General features: G+C 38.1%; 1 protein-coding gene across 4 annotated transcripts in view; it reads left to right on the top strand.

The window, feature by feature from the left end:
• LOC137236902 (uncharacterized) overlaps positions 1–18,727 on the top strand; it is an 844,598-nt gene that overhangs the window by 378,398 nt on the left and 447,473 nt on the right. The gene's annotated exons all lie outside the window — the stretch shown is intronic.

Raw genomic sequence — 18,727 nt, 5'->3', positions numbered from 1 at the left:
AGACACTACGTTCATTTCTATTTACCCCTTTGTCGACGAAACTTTGCTAAAAATAATCCTCTGCTTATCTGGTGCGCGCACTACAATGACTTGTATAGCTGTATCAGTCTTGAATGTACTTTTGCCACTATACGTAATGCAATACTTGCCTATCTAATTTAAGAGATACAAGCTAATTTAATTTGCCGGCATTTTATTCCTTCCATAAAAAACAGGAACTATCTCGCTTAAGGATGAAGGAACATTTATCAACATGTATCATTAAGAAGGAACAAGACAGTACTGTGTTGATTGGAATCTAATGCATTCCAACAACGTAAAAAACATGCTTTTTCATGAGTTACTGACCGGAGTATAATCTTATGGGTAAGGCATCGAGCTGATTGGAATCCGGTGCATTCCAACAACACAGGTCATGTTACTTTTTTATGCCTTGTGATGGCGTATCCTCATTACACTACTCTTAGCACTGCCGGATTACCATGACATGCTGATTGGAATCTTGTTGCATTCCAACAGGAAGATTGGAATCCACTGCATTCTGAAATCATGTTGAGCGGAATCTGATGCATTCCGCCAGTATAAGATTTCGGCATAAGATCTTATTTCTGCTCATATTTCTTATTATTATTTTATTCTGAAATTAAAGAGTAATGTTCATTAATATTTCTTTGTTTGTAATATAACATTGTTGAAATCTCGATATATCTTAGATTTTATCTTTTGAGTTGTATATTTATATATCTTTTATATTATGCAGTCGACCATAGTTTGTCGTCGACTTTAAATAATAAATAAATAAATAAATAACGTTTGCTTAAAATAAAGCGCATCGCCTTATTTTGCATTTTTTGCAACATCAATTTGCGAATTTTTCATAATAAAAAATATTGTTGAGCAATAAATAAAGTAAGGCTCAACTAAGGATCTATAAACCTTTACTTTGTAATAATTACTTAAGTTTTTACAAGTTCTTTGAATAAACCAGAATTTTTTTGCTATCTTACTTACTGTCAACATGGGCATCAAATTTTAATTTGCAATCAATTTGAAAACCCAAATATTTAATCGTATTTAATTTTTGAATTTCAATATTATTTATTGTAATAGTTTCAAAATTAGCAATGTTTTTTCTTGAAATAAGCATGTATTTAATTTTTTTTTATATTAATTTTAAGTCTGTTAGTACACAGCCAGATATAAAGTGCGTTTAAGTCACTTTGTAACTTGATTCTTATATCATTTTCTTTTTTGCCATTTATTTAAATTAGAGCATCATCAGCGAAAAGTTTTATGGAGCTGAATTTCAAAACAGAATTTATATCATTAATATAAATGTTGAATAAAATTGGTGCAAGAACAGAGCCTTGGGGTAGGCCAATCTTAACATCCACTTCGTCTGATATTACCGAACCAATTACTGTTCTTTGTTTGCGATTTGTTAAGAAATCTTTAAACCAATCCAGTTCAACATCTCTAATACCAGTTCCTTCCAAATTTCCTAATTATTTTTTTTTTATCTATAGTTTCGAAAGCTCTTTTAAGATCAATGAAAACTGCTATGCCTTTTTATTATTAAGTTCTTCTTTCCATTCAGCTAAAACCATATTCATACTCAATACTTTTTTCTAAATCCTGATTGTTGAGGTATGAGTATATTTTTTTCTTCCAAGTATTGAATAAACTGGTTTTTTACCACAAGTTCTAAAAATTTTTCATCACTGGCCAGTGTATTTATCGGACGTAACTCGTCTGCTTTTATTGTGTTCCTAACTTTTTTGATTGGCACAATGTTAGAAGTTTTCCAAATACCCGGAACTATGCCACTACTTAAACCTTCATTTATGATTTGCGCATAGAAGTATGCCAAATATGATATCATGTCTTTAAGAACACCATCTGATAACAGCTTTTTACCACCCCGCTTAGCTCTAAACGTCATGACAAGTTTGATGACGTCATCTGTTTTGCGTGGTAGTGTCGACCCGGGGAAGTCGGGCGTGTGCGTCGCAAATAAAAAGAAAATAAAGACAGAATTAGTAACTAGTAATTACAGGTTTATTCACTGTACAATAACAATTGAGCGCTGGGTTTCATAGATAGAATAATTAATGCCAATTTACCAAATGGCAATTCAAAGTTTAAAACTAAAATTTACACTTGGCAATTCAAAGTTTAAACCACAATTCAAAGTTTAGAATTTACACTTGGCAATTCAAAGTTTAAAACACAATTCAAAGTTTAAAATTTAAACTTGTGAAATCGGTAAAATTAATTATGACTCGAAAATGGAAAAGATGTTAGGAAACTCACCTGTGAGATAGCTGCTGGCGCTCGAACGTTCCGAATAAGAAGAAAGAGTCAAGACCGCGAAAAAGTCCGCGGCACCTGCCGATAGCTAACTTTCGTTGAGTTTTTCCCCTTCAAAGTTAGCTCTCGACTGGTGTTAGCCGTTACCGGTATTAATAATAAAATAACTAATGCGCGCGTTAGGGTGGTCCGAAATATTTAGGCTGGTGGCCTAAGCACATCTGTCCTAACTTTTACAAATTTGAAAATCCCATTTAACTGAATATGAAAATTTACTTCTGCATAAAATTCTTCTATATTATTGCAAATATCCTCAATGCTATCAACAAAATATTTATTTAGATTGTTAGCAATTTCAGATTCATTCATATATGCTATACCGTTTATCAAAATTTTCTTGAAAGAAGAGTCTTCATTAACCCTACTTATTGCGAATTTCAAATATTTCCACATCGCTTTACTATCTTGACTATTCATCTGTATGTTATGCTCCATATGCTTAATTTTTTTAAATTTTACCAGCTTTTTATATTCTTTCTTTATGTTTCTATACTCATCCCATTCTCCGGATATTTGAGCTAGTTTATAAAGTTCTGGTTTATATTTATTCATGTTGCCTAACTCATTGTCATACCATTTATTAATTAACTTTAAGTGTACTACCTTTTCATAAGTTAAGTTTCACATGGCATTCAAAACATTGCTATTAACCAGCCCTACTTTGGACTCTAAATCAATTCTATTAAAGTTGCTAAAATGACACAAGCGAAATTGATTAATAAGTGCTTCCGTATTATAATACCCCCAAGAAGTAATTTTTTAAGGCTTCTCATTTTTGACCTAGGACTGCTTTTAATTTTAAATTGGATGGTTTCGTGATCTGATATTTGGTGTTCATCTAACTTTTCACATACGATATCGTCAGTATTCGAAAAGAGTAAATCAATTTTAGTTTTTGATGTCTCAGTTATACGGGTACCAAAATCAACTTTTTGATCCATTGAATATGATTTAAATAGATCAATTAGTTGAATGCTATAAGTTGAGCTATTATTCAAATTGATATTAAATCACCTACAAGAATATTGCCACCCGACAGTTCGCAAGTACTACCCAGGACGTTGCGCAAATAGTTAATAAAATGGCATCACTTGTGCTAGGAGAGTGATAAATCACTCCAATTTGCCATTTTGGGTTGAAGTGCTTCAGTTTAATAAAAATACACCAAAGATTTTTATCTATTGCTTTGTTGAATTTAATGTTATATTCAATTGAATTATGTACGTAAATCAGCACACCGGCAGTATGTCTACTATGTGAATCACATCGCACTAGTTTGTATGTATATTTAACTCTGGATTTGAAATTTCATTAGTGGTACATGTCTCAGCACATAATATTATAGCTGGATTTTTTATTTCAATAAGTCTTTTGAGTTCCTATTTATTGCCTAAAATAGTATTAATATTAAGATAAAGACAAATAGGATATTGATTTCTTGATTGCTACTTTCTAGTTCTAGATTTACTTTAAATATATCTTTTATATGCGGGGCATTCCTGACTAAAGGCAGTATGGTGTATATCCACTTCTAATAGCTTTTTATGTACAAGCTGACAACAATTTACACACTTAAAAATACTTGATGAGCAATCTTTTAAGTCGTGATTTCCTGCACATTTACTACATGCTTTTTTGTTAATGCATTCAACAAACTGAAGGCTACTGATGTTAAGCAGATTGTTGAGCAGCTGATTAGTAATAAATGCACTCAAATAAGAACTAGTATTGTTTCGGATTTTAACTCATTTCTGGAACATAACATTGAAGTAAAAATTCATGCTATGAAAAATGAAATTATTAGTGAGATTTCTACGGAGCTACAAAAATGTGGCGAAATAGTAAGAAATATGCGCCCAGAGACTATTTATGGTAAAGAAAGTAGTTCAATGAATTATGCAAAAGCTCTTAAGGGAAATGAAGGCAGAATTGTTATAAAACCTTTAAATAAAAACAAAAAGGCTAAAGAAACGAAGGAAGCGTTAAAAAAGGTGATTGAATCCACAGCCGGTCTAGTTAAAAATGTAAAAGAAATTAATAGAGGAGTAATAGTTCTGGAATGTAAAAATAAAGCTACTTGTTAGTAAAAACAGACGCTGAAACTTATGAGGCTCTTCTGAAAAGGCAAAGAGTAAATATCGAATGGGATACATGTTTGGTGTTTGAACATGTTAGTGTTATGAGATGTTTTAAATGTTTGGATTATAGGCACAAGTCAAGCGAATGCACCAATAAAAGAGCATGTGGTAAATGTGCAGCAAATTATGATACGAATGAATGTAGCTCTGAAGTTGTTAAATTTGTAAATTGTTGCGAACTAGTACAGTAAAAATTAATTCAGCATTTAGTCTGGATTGTCCGGCATTTAAAAAATATTTAAGTGCCAAAAACAGGACAAGAGTGTAGCAACGAATCCTAAAGGAATTTAGTTGTATTTATTTAAATGTAAGCAGTATCACAGCCAACAAAGGTGAGCTGGAGAAAGTAGTCGAAACTTCGATGCCACACTTAGTTTTATGTTCGGATACGTGTGTGACTGAAGATATTACAAATCAAGAACTGCAAATAAAATCATATAGTCTGATTAGGTGTTACTCTCATAATAGGCACACTGGAGGAGTCATAATCTATGCCCATAAATCAATTGAGTTTAAGACTAAGATTAATTACTCTTGCGACAGGAATATTTGGTTTCTACTTTTAGAAGTGCAAAACATCACTCCAAAATATCAAATAGGTGTTACATATTCGCCAAACTCGAGTGATGTAGATTTTATTAGGTATCTTAGCGAAATATTAAACAGCCATTACCAGGATGAGAATACTGTAATTATTGGAGACTTCAATATTAATATGTATAGAACTACAACGTATAGCAAACAACTGATAGAGTTATTTCAATCCTAGTCTATGTCACAAAAAATAGATTACTATACAAGAAAGTCAGAAGATGTTGAAACGATGATAGATCTGCTATTTACAAACAGTAGCAATATTAAATGTAAAAGAATGGATATGCATAAAATCTCGGATCACGAAACTATATCCTTTACAATAAACCTTGAAAATTCTTTAAGAATGCGCTTAAAAAAGTCTATTGTGTTTTGGGAAAATTATTCAAGTGAACATCTAGTTCACCTTTCAAGTACCTATAACTACTCTGAATTCTCACAGTTAGAGCTTAATAATAAAGTCACATTTTTAACAGCTATATTGACAAATGCTATGAATACCCTCACTTATCCTAAAGAAACAAGTGTTCAATTAATGAACAAATGGTACGATAGTGAGTTAGCTAATCTAAACAGGCAAAAATACAATATATAGAAATCTGCAATAGAAACGGGAGATTGGCAAAACTACCAAGTTATTAAGCATCAATATAAACGTTTAGTGAGAGTCAAAAATGTAAAATACATGGAGCGCAAATTCACCGCTAATATGAGAGATAGTAAAGCAATGTGGAACCATCTCAAAAATTGTATAAGTATGTCGAAGACTAGAAATACCATAAATAAAATCTCAATTGATGACACAATTTACACAGCTGAACGTGAAATTGCTCAATCGTTAAACAGTTATTTTATAGACAGCATCACAGAAATCAATTAAAAAATAGAAGTTGTTGATAGGGAGTTTCCCACAGGCCAAACAATTACAAACAGTTTTAAGTTAGTTGAAGTAGATACGGATGAAATAATAAGAATTGGCAGAAGTCTTAAATATAAAATAGGCGGATATAATCTTCTAGCGGAAGGAGTCATAAAAGATGCGATAATATATTGTGGGTTTTTTACATGCAAATAATCAACGAGAGTTTGAAAAATGGGGTGTTTCCAGACTTATGGAAAACTTCTACAGTTGTGCCAATAGAGAAAGTGGCGAATACAATTAGAGCCGATGAGATAGATGAGGCCCATAAACACATTACCGAATGAGGAAAAAATACTCGAACGAGTGGTAAAAAAGCAATTATTAATCCCGCAACAATCTGGCTTTAGGAGAAAGCACTCTTGCGAAAGTGCTATAAATATAGTCATTGCCCGTTGAAAAGAAGAGTTGAATTGCAATAAATACATCATAGCTGTTTTCTTAGATCTCAAACGAGCGTTTGAGACAATAGATCAAAACTTGCTTCTAAAAAAGCTACTTAATATAGGTATAAGTGGTACTGAACTGAAATGGTTCGAAAGTTTCACAAAGAGTCGTAAACAAAGAACTGTAGTTGGTTCGTCAGTATCTGAAGATAAGAACATTACGATTGGACTGCCACAAGGATCAGTATTAAGCGCCTATATTATTTAATATATATATAAATGATATTTCAAATTGTATAAAGTATTGTGATATCAATCTTTTCGCGGATGATACATTAATAATGATAAGCGGTGGAAATGTGAGCGAGATGGCTGCAAAGCTACAATATGATTTGGATGAAATATATAAGTGGCTGTGTTTGAACAAACTTAACTTAATATAAGCAAAACAAAATTGATGGTCATATCGAGAAGAAATTTCGATGTAAATGACCTTAATTACAAAAATATAAACCATCAAACTATAGAAAGAGTATCAAGTATTAAATATCTGGGTATTAAAATCGATGAAAAATTAAGTTTTAATGATCATGTAGATTACACCGTCAGCAAAATTGCAACAAAGGTATATTTTATGCAACGCACTTGCAAATTTCTAAAGAGGAAGTACAAAGCAATGGTATACAGAGCAATAATTGAACCTCTTAAATTATTACCCAAACATATTTTTTATAATGAATGATAGCCAAATTTATAAATTGCAAAAGCAGCAAAATCGAGCAATGAGATTCATTCTTCGTAAGTGCTATGACACACCCATCAGGGATATGTTCTCGGCTCTTAACTGGTTAAGTGTTAAACAACAGCACTTTTATTACACAATGATATTTGTTAAAAACATTGTAGATGGTACCCTACCAGACTACTTACGGGTCAATATAAAGTATGGCAATGATATACACAACATAGCCACTCGTAGAAGAAATGATTTTAAATTACCTGCGTTCAGATGTGAGTCAGATAAATGTTATCTTTATTACAAAGGGCTGAAATGTTTTAATGAATTACCAAATAACATTAAGCAATGCAATAGCATAACTAAATTTAAAAGAAATTTGTTTGGATATTGTAAAACTATTTTTACTTCTTAGATTGTAGCAAAGAGTTTATCTCATATTTATAAATAATTTTTTCTCTCTCTCTGCAGTTATAAATATTTTTTCCCCTCTTCATTTATGTTTTACTTTTGTTTCCGTTTACTTTTAAAACTTATTATGAATGAATGAAAGCATATGCTTTATCCCTTGAGTTCCTATGGGCTTCAGTTACTTGTAATTAGTTTTAAGCCTACTCTATAGAAATTTGTTTTGATCTAGACTCAATAGAGTCGTAATAAATAAATAAATAACAGCCTTATGATTAAAACCTAAACATTTAAATAAAATAAATAAATGTAAGGCGCGATAACCTCCGAAGAGATCTAAGGTCGAGCTTCTCTTCCAATTTGCGTCGTGCTCCTCTTGATTTTCCCTACAAATTGGCCGGACGGGACCTACATGTTTTATGGTAGGCGGAGCACGCTACCATCACACCACGGTGGCCGCCTAAACATTTAAAGCATCTAAATACTCTTACGTACTCTATGGTAATGCAAAAGTCCCACTCTATATTTATTCTCTTTTGGTGCAAAATATTTTCAAAAGTCTCTGCATCTGTTTCAACAAGGGCATTAAAACATTCTTCTCGACGACTAAAATTCTCAAAAGTCTTTACAGCTTTAAACTCTTTACCCTCACATATACTATTCTGTTTCGTAATGCATTCTACTAAGCGCTCACTGCTTAATCTCTCTGTTAAACCAATAACTTTAAATATTTTCTTCATTTCTCTCTTGTCTTTAGTTTTCTCCGCCTCGAACTCTTTTCCAATTTGTTTCGCTATTTTATTCTGCAGTAGTTCGCATGACTCTTTATTCTTGCATTGAACTACAATCCCTCAGTTGTTTATTTCTTTAACTCCTGTCACATGACATTCGGTTGGCTCTATCACTGGTTTTAATGCTTCTTTCGTATGTTTATTTTTCTTTGCTTTATCTATTGGTTTAATAACAAATCTATTATCCTTTTGTGCTACAGCATATGTAACTTTATTGTTATTGTTTTTTTAAACAACGTGCTTATCAATAAAAAAATATTATAGCGAATGATATCAAGTATAGCACATCACCAGGCCCGCCGAAAGGGTTGAGGGGGGGGGGGTTCTGAGGGGCCCGCGATTTAGAGGGACTATGACATAATTCAGGAGAGTCTTTAGTTGTTACATGTGCAATTTTTAAGCCGAATTTCAAAACCAACGAAAATCTGCATTTCGTTTTAATGTTATAGTGAGGTGTGAAAAATAAAAATTTATATATATAAAAAGAAAGGCTAAAATGTGTGTTAGTTTGTCGCCGGTGTTTGAAGAGATGCGTCGATTTTGTTCAAACTTTCACGCAAGTTGCGTAAACCTCACGCGGTGGTTACTACATAGGTTGCGATCGACGTACAGGGTCTCGAGATATAGGCCGAAACGTGGACCCGAGTACCCCTAGAATGTGTTTATAGAATATGGATAACAAACGAAAGCTGTTGATGAGTGCTTTAGTAGAGGGTAAATTTCATACCCCTGGGTGACTAGGGTCTCGGGATATAGGCCAAAACGTGGGCCAGTGAATGCCTAGACAGTGTTTATACAATATGGATATCAAATGAAAGCTGTTGATGAGTGCTTTAGTACTGAGTAATATATTATCCAGAGACGGGCTGGGACTGGGATTAGGACTAGGACTGGGACTGAGACTCGGAGTGGTACTGGGACTGGAATAAAATACATACCACCCTCTGGGACAGGCAATAATGGATGCGGCAGAATGAGAAGGAATTAAGAGAAGAGAGAAGGAGATTGAGAAAGAGATAAAATGAGACGAAGATGGAGATAGATGAAGCGAAAAAGACGGAGGGAGGAGTGAATAAAAGGATTAGGAAAAAGTGAGAAGGGGGAGGGAGGGAGGGCAGAGTCAGACGGAAAAAACTTATTAAAATGTATGCAGATAGGCCAAATTTAGGGCAGGACAACATCTGCCGGGTCTTCTAGTGTAAATGTAAAAATTCAACCACATTAAAGCATTCTTACATAAATGTTTTTGTGTGAGGTATTGATGTTGGCATCAAGGGTCTTCAGTTCATCATCGTCCTTAATGGGAAATGTTTCCCCCATTGCCGAAACTTCGCGATCTTGGAGGATAAGTTTTTCTATTAGCACTGTGTGTTCGGCTAATGTTTCCATGACCACAGTGTTTTTATAATCTACAGCATCTGAAAAATGGAAACACGTTAGTGCAACTATTGAAACGAATTTATTATCGTCTAAGTAAAAGTTAATGCGTGTGTGTGCTTTATTAGGGTGACATTGGAATGGAAATGGGAAAAGGCAATCCAACTTAGCGGGAAGGACGTCGAAACGAATTGGAAGAGTGAGTGGAGAGCAAGACGGATGGGGAGAGTGGCGTGAAAAGGGAGGATTTATGCGGACATAAAACAATAAAATAAATATATATAATAAAATAAAAATATAACATAGAAAGAAACAGTATAGTGACAACAATTACTTACTTTTAAACTCTCCTTTGATACACGATGTTAGGTTGGTAATTGAATCTGAAAATAATATTTGATGAGCTCTTTGTTGTGGGATATACCGCAAAAATTTACCTTTCAGTTCCTTGAATTGCTCGCTGCATTTTTCTTCCATTTTGGAACAATTTGTACATTGTGTCTCATCTAAAAGTAATAAACGAATAGTTATAGTAAGCTTGTATGTAAATAATGTTTGAGTTAATAATAGATAACATGCCTTGTTGTGATGTCTGCGTCTCTTTGATATTCATTTCTGATACATTTTCTTATATTGACCTTTCGAAATAATAAAATAGTTTAATAATATAGATTAATGTGCATATGTATGTTTAATAAACTTTAATTTTGATCAAAAGCAGCCATGTAATATCGGAACAAAAAGAGTTTTATTTTGATAAGGAAAAGCGAGAAACTCATAGTACACTTAATCTTGAATAATTTCCTTGAACACCAAAATTCCTGTATATAGCAGAAATTGCCGGTACTCCGTGGCCTTCCAATGAGCAATTTCTTCAAAACCTCGTGGACATCGAGAAAATTCAACCGGAGTATATTTGCGAAGAGATAGCAAGTGCTTATACATTTTAGGTATGTCGTCTTTTAGAACTTTATAACTGTTTTTATCGGCCTATTGATAAATCATTCAAGGTTCGAATCCGATAAAAACAAAAACAATTGTTAATAAACCATGAGCACTTGGGAATGTCAAACAAAGTAATTGACAATAAACAAAAAAAATCCAGCATTATCAGTGATTTGCACCAGATGGCGCAACACTGAATAAATATAGTTGGTAAAAAGGAATAGAAGTAGCAAATTTGCCAGTCAAACAAACCACCACTGTATAGCTAAATGGTTAGCGCAGCATGCCTAACCTTCGAAATGGATCTATCTGCGCAGCTATGGCAGGTTGTCTGAAAAATTTTCTTCTTACTACTCCAAAAACAAAATACAATTTTTCAAATTTAGAAAAATAAAAAAAAAAATAACAATAATTATCATTAGAAAAAAAATTATTGTTCTGGCCTTGAGCTCGATTCGAACCTTGAATGATTTATCAATATGCCGATAAAAACAAAAACTTTGAATTTAATGTTCACTTTTATTTTTAACAAATACGCACGCTATAATCAGCTCTTTTAAACTAATGCGGAAGATATAAAGCATTTTCCCTGCGCTTATTTATAACTTACATCGGCGACGCATACAGCTGTGCATACAAAAACACCGATTTAATAACACAATGCACTGAATTGTGAGACCCTTTCTTTTCATGTACGCCGGCGGCGGAGTTCGGCTGTTAAAACGAAAATAGTTATGTTCCTGTGGCTCACATTCTTTAACACGCGGCCGCTTAAATCGCCCCAAAAATTTCGGTACAGGTATCGAAAAACTCGTCTCGGTGTAAGGTTGCTTTTGAATTCTCACTATTCAGGAAAATGCCAGAACAGACCCAACGAGCCGAGAATTCACGAAAATTATGACGATTGCCCCCTTCAGTGGAATTGAACTGATGAATACGGACCGACCCACTACTAGGACGACTCATGATGATGCAGGAAGTGGCAATTCACACCTTCTGCATCACAAGGTGGCGTTCTTATAGTGGGACTGTTTCACCAGTTCAATTTCCCTTTTAGGACAATTCACACCATTTGCCTACAGGGTATAGGCTTCCATATATCAAAATCATCGGTATCGGAAAAAATCTGATTAAGCTATGTCTGTCCGTCCGTCCGTTAACACGATAGCTTGAGCAAATATTGAGATATCATCACCAAATGCCGTTTACGGTCTTATCTGGACCCAGAATAGATTGGTATTAAAAATGAGCGAATTCGGACGATAACCACGCCCACCTTTTTGATATCTTAATTTAAAAAAAAATGCAAAACATGAGATACTTCAAAAGCGAATACCGCTAAGCTAATGAAATTTGGTAGGTGGATTGGTTTTATGACGCAAAACATAAATTCAAAAAATTTCGTAGTGTGGACGTGGCACCACCCACATTTATGAGGAGAAAATTTGGAAGTTTAACAAGCCGTTAAATATATTACATTGAAATTCGGCAGAGGCACTATCCTTGCCAAATTATATAGACTGAGTGAAGATAGGTAGGTAGGCTGAACTGGCCGGTCCATGAGGACCTCACATAGACTGATTGAGTCCGTAGTGTTACCAGAAGTTTGTTTTAATGACCAAACTGAAAAACCCTATCAAAAGCCAGGACCTATGTTATAAAATAACTCCGTCCTCTTGGCAAATACTAGAAGCTTCCTAGGACTTAAGCCACTTGCTGCTTCTAGATCTGACAGCTGTATCACTCCTAATAGCTGGAGTCTTAGCCTGGCAAGTGCAGGGCACGAGCACAGAACGTGCTCGATCGTTTCCTCCTCCAACCCGCACTTCCTACCTCTGCTATCACTGACCAAGCCTAGTTTAAAGGCATGTGACGCCAGAAGGCAGTGTCCAGTCAGAATACCCGTCATGAGTCTACAATCCTCTCTTTTTAATGATAGGAGCAACTGTGTTAGTCTAAGGTTGTAAGACCTACACATAATCTTCGACACTTTACAGCCTTGCGCTTGAACCCACGCCTTTCCCGCTTGGTCGATCATGTGCACCTCTCGCCTTCGCTTAATCTCGCCCAATCTAATTGGGACATCTACGGAGCAAGCTTCAAGGGATGCGCCCTTTTTAGCTAGTTCATCCGCTTTTTCATTCCCATCTATTCCCATATGCCCTGGGACCCAATATAGATGTATGCTTCTCCCTGTCCCGATTCTCTCCAGAGACTGCTTACACTTTAACACGCATTTAGATGCTGTGCTATGCGAGATTATTGCCTTAATTGCTGCTTGACTGTCAATATAAAAGTTAACACGGTTGCAGCTTAAGCTATTCTCTTCCAGGGTTTCTACTGCTTTGGTTACGGCTAATATTTGCGCTTGGAAAATGCTACGGTAATCCGGCAGCCTGTAGGATCTGCTTATTTCCGGATCAGCGCAGTATACCGCAGACCCTACTCCTTCCACTACTTTGGAACCATCGGTGTACACATGTATCGCCTCGTCCGCCATTTGCGCACCCTTGCGCCAACCGTCCACCTCTATTGTGGCCTTAAGATCTCCCTCGAAGCGCAGATAGGGAATCATGTAGTCTGATCGTCTTGTGATTGATGACGCTATACTACTATGGCCATATGGTCGGCGTTCAAGCTGCCCCGAAGCACCTTTGCTACCAGGTCTACAGGTGGGATGTGCAAAATGGCATACAGTGCAGCCGTCGGGGTTGTTTTCAGGGCTCCCGTAATGCTAAGCATCGATAGTCTGCATACCCCCTCTAATTTTTTGAGGTATGTTGTTTTTTGTGTGGCTTTCCACCAAACAAGAACTCCATAGTATAGAATAGGGCTTACAATCGCTGTAAAAACCCAATGAGAAAGAGAGGGCGATAGGCCCCACGTACACCCCAGCATTCTTTTACATGCGTAGAGTGCCGTTGAGGCCTTCTTGACCCTCTCCTCCGCGTTGAGCATCCATGACAGCTTACTGTCTAGGATGATTCCTAAATATTTTGTGCAAGGTTTCTCCTGTAAGGTCACCCCTCCTAACTTAGGCCTGGTCCAATTTGGGACCTTGTACCTCTTTGTAAACAAGACCATATCCTTCTTCTCCGCATTGACTTTCAACCCGACATTAGGTGCCCAGGTATGAATATCGCGAAGCGCCCGATCCATCAAAGAACTAATCGTTGGAAGGCACTTTCCACTTATGACAATTGCAACGTCATCTGCGTAAGCCGTAAGTTTTACGGGTCCCTCATCGAATTGCCTGAGCAGTTGGTTGATGACCAGCGTCCACAGCAGAGGTGATAGCACCCCTCCCTGCGGCGTGCCCCTGTCCACTGATTTCGTGGCCTCGTACAATCCCCATTGTGATGTAATCTTTCTGCAATTTAACATGCAGCCGATCCATCTGATTAAGGCAGGATGTACTTTAATGTAATTAAGACCATCCATAATCGCCCATTTTGCAACATTATTGAAAGCCCCGGCAATGTCCAAGAAGACTCCTAGAGCATACTCCTTATATTCCAGGGATTTCTCTATGCTTATTACCACCCTATGCAATGCGGTGTCTACCGACTTGCCTTTGGTGTACGCATGCTGTGTTGTGGAGAGCAGCTTTTCATCCACGTTGGACTTTATGTACACATCTATCAGCCTCTCAAAGGTTTTGAGCAGAAATGATGTTAAGCTAATGGGTCTATAGTCTTTGGAATACATGTGACCGATCTTCCCCGCCTTTGGTAGAAAAGCTACACGAGCAGTTCTCCAAGAGTGCGGTACATGATTCAGTCGTATGCACCCATCGAATATTATTTTAAGCCATTTCACGACCGCCCTACTAGAGACTTGTAGCATGGTCGGGAATATACCATCTGGGCCCGGCGATTTAAACTTAGAAAACGTCTTCACTGCCCACTCGATCTTGGTATCGGTCACCAAGCCCGGAACTACTAGCTCCGTGATCGGAGTGTGAGTGATGTCTGCTGGCTCCTCTAAACCGTCTCCCTATGGGAAATGTGTATCGAGAAGCACCTCATGGGATTCCTCACTATTACGTGACCATTCCCCGTTCTCTTTCTTTATTAGTCCCTGGACTATGTTTCCCTTTGCTAGGACTTTTTTCAACCGTGCTGTTTCGCTGGAGCACTCTATGTCCGTACAGAAACTTTTCCATGAGTTTCTCTTCGCCCTGGTAATTTCACGCTTGTAGATCCTCAGTAGATCCCTGTACTCGTCCCGACACGCTTCGCTTTCCGCGGTCTTTGCGAGCTTAAACATTTCTTTAACCTGTCTTCTTAGAAGACTCAGCTCATTGCTCCACCATGGCGGCTTTGCTTTTCCTCTGAATCTTCTTAGAGGGCAAGCTTTGTTATACGCAGTCATAAGCGTCCTTGTTAGGAATTCATTCGACTCCTCCAGTTCCTCTACATTAGAAACCTCTTTGGGTTGTCCCAGTTTTGTTTCTACATGTTTCTGGAATTTAGTCCAGTTCGTTGACCTAGGGTTTCTAAAGGTTCCTCCCTCCTCTACCCTCTTTAGGGGGATGTTGAAGCTGATATACTCATGGTCGGAGAAGGATGGTCTATCAAGAACCATCCAATCATACCTTGATATATCACGCTCGGAGCTCAATGTAATATCCAGAACATTACTGGATGTGGGACCAATGTATGTAGGGACATTTCCCCTGTTGGCTATCTGCAAATTGGTTTGCAGGATGTAACAAAACAGAGATTCGCCTCTCTCGTTCGTATCTGCTCTTCCCCACGCATTGTGGTGCGCATTTGCATCTGCGCCTATGACCAACCGCCCTTTGCGCCCTTCCTCCTGTACTAGCCTTTTGCACTCCATCGGTGGGACCTCCGCAGCATGGGCCATGTAGCAGGACGCCAGGATAAATGCCTGCTTATTCTTTTGCTCAACGGCCACCGCTGCGAGATCCTCAGTGGTGTAATTAGGCAGCATATATGAATGCAGCTGTTTCCTTACCATTACTACAGCTCGCACCCGTCCTTCCGTTTGCGCGTAGTAAACGCCAAACCCGCGTGCGCTAAGTCCAGAAACCTTTCCTCCCGATGAGAGCCACGGCTCCTGGATCAGCGCCACGTCAAACGAATCCTCCTCAAGGGTTAGGAGGAGTTCGCTCGACGCCACTTTACTGTGTTGGAGGTTTATCTGTAGGACTCGCAGCACCATTGGGCTGTTTGTCACACTCCAGCACCTTCGTCTTGACGTCGTCGTCCTCCCTTGCCCTTTTGGTTTAGAGTATTCGAGGCCCCATTCAACCTCTCGTGACTGTTGTGCAGGGTGTTCCTCTGTGCGAGTCACAGCACCATTTAGCGGTTGGTCCTCTTCTAGCACGTTCGTGGTGACGTCGGGGACCTCCACCTGTCTTTTTTCTTTAGGCTTTTGAGGTCCTTTTCGACTTCGCCCACCTCTAGCGTGTTAGGGTTTTTATCCTCGGGACTTCTTTTCCTGAGTCGCATGTAAATTTTGCCAGTGCCAAAGGACATTTTACCAAGCTGCGTGTACAAAATATCCTCCGCCTGCTTGTTTATTTGGAAGATGTAGAAATGACCATCCTCGGTAGGCCGAGATGCAGTAAGTACCTTCCAATCCTGTATCGGTATGTTCGGATTCTGATTCTGCAGAAGTCGCAGTGTATCCTCCGACTTCATCACGCATGGTATCCATACCTTAACTTTTGGTACCGTGGGGATTTGCGCTTTATCCACCACCTCAAACCGCGCGTTCGTGCCTTGCCTTTGGATGTTTGGAACCACTTCCTCCAGCCACTGCAAGCTCGCGATGTTGTCGCACGCTATCATCTTCACACCGTTATACCATCCCCCCGAATCAAAGGTTGGAAGGGGCTTACTTGGTTGTTCCCGCATCATCTTAAGCATTAAGCTAATAAGCTCCCTTTCCACAGATCTCCACCTTTCAGTAGTCATTTGTCCGAAAGGACTGCTACGACCAACCAGCGCCACAGTCAGTGACTGCTTTGCCACATCACTCATCTTCTCGGGAAAAGCAGGAGTCTTAGTGTTATCTCCCTTTGGCACCTCCGAGAAAGCCGGAGTCTTAGCGTTAACTCCCTTTAGCGCCTCCGAGAAAGCCGGAGTCTTAGCGTTATTTCCCTTTGGCTTATCTCCTACTTCCTTAATTGGAACTTCCCTCTTACTCGCAGCTTTCGAGGTAGTTGCTACCTCGCTATTGGAGCCCATCTGTCTTACAGATTTGGGCCTACTTGTCTTGTCTATGCGACTGCCCTGCCTCGCGGCTCTAGGACTGGGTCCTTTCTGCCTCTTGAAAGCAGGCTTGTCGCCTTCCGCCGAACGTTGCCTCTTCATTCTGCCATTCGACGCTTCTTCCTCCTCGTACCGGTTGCAGAACCGAGGGTTTCTCGCAGCAAACCTTTTGAACTGCCTTCGACCTACTTCTACCGCTTCATGGTCCCATTCCAAGCGCTCGATCTCCACTTCTGTTGGGTCGACCACTGCTCCCAAGCGTTGAACAATTCTTAGTGCTGCACGGTACTGCGAGAGAGCTCTTTTACTTCCTCTGCTCCGTACCCTTCTCCACTCTTCTACTCCGTTTTCATTTGTGTGCTTCTCCAACACGGAGTTCATTGAATCAGCACTACTCTCGCTCCCCGAGTCCGACGCATCGCTTAATTCGTATTTGTCGTCCTTGGATTGCGACTCAGTCCTCCTCTTTACATCGTCCTTATTACAGTCAGTTAATGAGTCGTTCATCTTGGTCGTACGACCACCTGCCCGACAAGGCGGGCTCAGCGGTCCAGTATTATATACGGGGAAAGAACCGTCCGCCACAGCAGCGCCCCTTGCTGTGGTAAGGCCATTAATACTTCCCGAGGTGGCCCAGTATCGGGTGAAGATAATCAACAACGATTAAAGACCACGCCCACTTTTCCTAAAGGTCTAACTTTTACAAAGTTTGCAATAACTATGGTATTTAAGTACATTTGACTGATATTCTACCTCAGTAGTGGTATGGTTGAACTAAGAACAAAACTTAAACAAATTTTGAAAATGGGCGTGATGCGCCCCTTTTTTGTTACTCTTTCCAAAAAACTTTTAATGCCAGAAGTCGAACAAAAATCTCCCTATCCGAACGAAATTTGGCATAAGCATTTTTCCTTGTCAAATTCAATAGCGGGTAGCGCCTGTATCCTTTTTGGTTCTTTTGAACGAAAATGAGTTCATATATGTATTACTAGCCTGCTTATCAAGTTATCTGTTTAAATTTTGTTTTCTGTCTAATGTATTTTATTTTTGGAGTACAGTAACAAAAAAAAAAAGAACTAAATGAGCTGATAACCTTATAGGGTCCCCAAATCATCCCGAAATTATCCAGAAAAAGCCACGAAATTGCCCCGACGGTATCGCGGACTGATCCCGCAAACCATCCAGTAATGCTCGCGGAATGGTTTCCAAAACGTCCCGGAATAGTCCCAAAGAGTTTCGAAATGACAACGGGGCGATTCTAGACTGATCCAAATCGCTTACAGCATTTGAGCCGTTTATTTTGAAAGTGGCATAAGCCATTTCATGTCGTTTAGGTTCAGTGATAATTTGTTTGTATCTCTCCTCGCCTCCAGTTTGTTAGAGTCCAATATCCAAAAGATGCAATTCTTATTATTATTTTATAATTGTAGAACCATCTATATATGCATTCGTTCAAAAATAACAATGCATTTAAGACCACGAGTTGGAAATGACTTATGCCACTTTCAAAATAAACGGCTCATTTGATGTTTGCCGAAAGTTTGCGTTATGACTGTTGATTTTTATTCCATAAAACGTGTTCGATCATTGAAACCATACCAACACCGTCTGGCAAACAGAGCTCCTGAGTTTATTAACTTCTGAATTTATTAGCATGATTAAATATGAATAGCTATTTTGTTGTTTAATAAAATCAAGCAAACCGGGACATTGTCCGTTCTCTAGTGTGGATATGAACTATCTCTAAAAATAGCACTTGGACATTTTTATTTATGGTTCGGAACATCTTTTCTCGTGTCCCAGAATGCAATCTTGAAAATT

The sequence above is a fragment of the Eurosta solidaginis genome, chromosome 1 (genome assembly GCF_040869045.1).
Source record: "Eurosta solidaginis isolate ZX-2024a chromosome 1, ASM4086904v1, whole genome shotgun sequence".
Classification (NCBI taxonomy): domain Eukaryota; kingdom Metazoa; phylum Arthropoda; class Insecta; order Diptera; family Tephritidae; genus Eurosta; species Eurosta solidaginis.
This window is presented reverse-complemented; position numbering and strand designations above follow the sequence as displayed.